The sequence below is a fragment of the Leucopleurus acutus genome, assembly GCF_964270905.1.
Source record: "Leucopleurus acutus genome assembly, chromosome: 10".
NCBI lineage: Eukaryota > Metazoa > Chordata > Mammalia > Artiodactyla > Delphinidae > Leucopleurus > Leucopleurus acutus.
Genome location: NC_139153.1, coordinates 72,592,590 through 72,596,210, shown reverse-complemented (window position 1 = coordinate 72,596,210; position 3,621 = coordinate 72,592,590).

The window sequence follows — 3,621 nt, the reverse complement described above, 5'->3', positions numbered from 1 at the left end:
CCTTTCTAAATAAAACATGAAAGGCAGACGTCATAAGGGTGAAAACATTAAATTTGACTACATGAAAAATAAATTTTTAAAAGGTTTGATAGAAATGACAATGTGGGAAAAACCTTTGCTGTGTATATGACAATTTGAAAGAATTCTTACAAATCATTAAGAAAAAGATAAACATACTAATAGAAAAATGGCAAAGTACACAATTTGCCACGGAAGTACAAATTATTAAAAGTTCTATTTCCTTAGTAAGCAAATGAAAGTAAATAAAAACCAAAAAGTTCTCCCCCTCCATTTTTTATCTTACCTAATGATACTGGAAAAAAAAATTAAAACCATAATATCCTTTGCTGATGGGAGAATAAATCAGCAGCCTTCCTGTAAGGCCAGTTGTAATAGGAATTAGAGCCTTATTAACCTGTGTTGATTTTGATCCAGCAATTCCACAACTATATATATTTTTAAGTAATAATAAAAAATATGTGCAGATACCTCTTTATAACTATGTGTGTGGGAATTTTATTTATTGTAGTTAAGAGAAAGAAACAACTTAATGTCTAGTTCTAGGGAATTGGTTGCATAAATGACAGAATATTGCTCCAGTAGAATGAGAGGCAATTATACAAATATACTTTGCAGTTAATGTTGTAGAAGAATATTTAAGGACATGAAAAATATTCATGATGATGTATATTGCTAAGTGAAAAAAAGTATGTTACTAGGCTGTATTCATAGCATGATCCTGTGTTTGTTTACCCACATATGTAAACATATACACAGAACATGACTTGTGCATTACAAATGATTTGTTCTCTTTTTACGTTTTTGCATTTCTACTGTACACATTAATGACTTTTTAATAAGAAAAATTAATAATTACTATTAATTATTGTTAAAGAGAACTTAGATCCTGGGTTAGTGTTTTTTTTTTGAGGGTATGGAATTGTTTGTGCGCTATGATATATATTTCTATAATGCTTGAATTTTGTTTACTGAATTTGATCATTTTTATAGTCAAAAGGAAACAATTTTAAAAAGTAAAAAAAGGGCTGGGGAACAAAGAAGTTCATACTCTTTAATCCAACAATTTAACTTTTAGAAACTTTAGTTCTTAACCCTGAATATGAGTAAATATTTATACAGAGATTGCTCATCATAGCAGTATTTACAACAGAAAAAACAAACAAAAACCTGATAAAAAACATATAAGCACCATTTAAACAATACAGAGCTAGATAAATTATGACAGGCCCATTAGATGAACCTACAGCAACATAGTGAAGTCAGCATGCTGGATTCAAATCTCAGCTCCACCACTTACTTGCTGTGTGACTTTGCACAAGTTACTTAACCTCTCTGTTTCAATTTCCTCTAGTAAAATGAGGATAACAATAGTACCTACATCATTGGATGGTTATGAGGATTTTAAAGTCAGAGCCCATGCAGGAAACAGATGACACACTCAAATTAGATAATTTGAGTAGAGTTTAATAAAAGGACTCTTTACAGAGGTGTGGACAGGGTGTAGTGAAACCATCAAGGATAGTGCAGTACTCTGGGCAAGTAGTAGTAGGAAGTCATAGGGAGCAATTGGGCAGGTATTGGAACCTGGAGAGAGAGAGAGTTCCTAGGAGGAGCTGTGCTCTTTGTGAAAAGCCCAGTGACCCTTCATACCTTAACCTCACCCTCCAGGCTTCTTCTGAGACATCTGTGATAAGTCTGCCACTGCTGCAATAATGGTGCATATAAACAACCCCAAATCTCACTGGCTACAAACTGCAGACATTTGTTTTTCTCACTCCCAGGTTGACTGAAGCAGCTCTGCTTCAGGCTTTGGGTTGTTTGGGTTCAGGTCAGCTTCCTGGGCCTCTTATTTTGGGAACAGCCACCAAGAGGCCAAACCAAACAGGCAAGTCCCTTTCAGGCCTCTGCTCACAACAAGTGTGCAAACATTCCATTGGCCAAAGCATGTCCCATGACTGAGACTAAAGTAAATAGAATAGAGCTATTTATATTCCACATACTCTAGTAGAAGGCAAACTCCCATGGCAAATCCTAACACAGGGAGAGAGGAAGAGAGTGGAGTTGGGAATGATAATCCAGTGACAACTTGTCATTGGCGAAATCCAAGGAAGTGAGAGGGCACAGAAGCCGGGTGATGCAGTCTGTACAGGTTGGCCTCCGGGGGCACAGAGCAAGGTGGAAGAGGGTAGAGGGGTCTGGAAAGGCAAACAAAAATATCTGTGCAGGATTACATGAGTTAATATTTTTAACGAGTTTAGCATAGTGACTGGCATGTAAAAAAATACTATATTAAAAAAAATACTATATTAAGTGTTAAGTAATAAAATAGGGTGCCATTGGAAATGATGTTTTCAAGAATAATTAAACATTCTAAATGTTTATAATTAACTGTTAAATGAAAGAGTTTATAGAGCAGGCGTACATTATAATATCATTTAAAAATACAGTATACCTAGAAGAAAGACTGGGAGGAAACATAGCAAAATAATAATGTTGTTGCTGGGAGGTAGAATCATGGGGAATTTTTTCCTTTCTGTGCTCTGTGTTCAGAAATAGGTTGCCACATACGATCTCATTGGTTGTGCACTGCACAACTCCAGGAGCCCCATTTGTCCCTCTGCACACCTTCAGCTTACACAACCTCCTTCATTGGCCACAGCTTCTAAGACACACACGTATTACTCTTGTGTAACCAAAGAAATGCAATAAAAATTGCAACCTTGCTTTTTCTCCCTAAAACTCTTCAAAGACAACAGAAATTGACCTAGTTTGGCATTTTCACTAGAGTGGCAAAGAAATTATTCCAGTATAGTTGTCCTTCAGGATCCTGGGGGAATGGTACCAGGACTCCCATGGATACTAAAATTCACGGATGCGCAAGTCTCTTTTATACAATGGTGTAGTAGTTGCATATAACCTACACAGTCCTCCTGTACACTTTAAGTCATCTCTAGATTACTTATAATACCTAATCCAATGTAAATGTTATGTAAATAGTGTGCAGCAAGTTCAAATTTTGCTTTGGGGAACTTTCTGGAATTTTTTCCCCTGAATATTTTTGATCTGTTGTTTGGTTGAATCTGCAGATGTGGAATCCACAGATAAGGAGGGCTGATTGTGCTCTAAGATGATTGTTATAAGGCACACTCACCAATGCTTGCGGCAATCGAGGTTATACAGTCACTGTTGCAGAACTGAAAGGTATTTCTTCACGTGTGTCGTATAAGTAGAGAAAACATGTTTGGCCTGCGTGAGTTACTACAATTTTTAAAATCCTGTAATATATCTTCTTTAGCGGAGAAATTCAGAACTGCTGGATCAGAAATGATGAATATAAGAATGGGATATTTCTACTAAATCCACAATGGAGAAGATTTAAAGTAAAATGAAAGCTTCTCTCCCCATGCCCAGGATGAAATGAGCCTAGCTCTTAAAGGCATTCAGGCCAACCCTGTACTTCCTGTCTCTGTATTTCTTGTTATATGAGATGATAAGTATCTTTACTACTTAGGCCACTGTATTCTATTACTTGAAGCCAAAAATTATATGTATTCTCTTCAAAGCCCTCCTTTCCCAAGATAGAGTTAAACATGCCTTCCT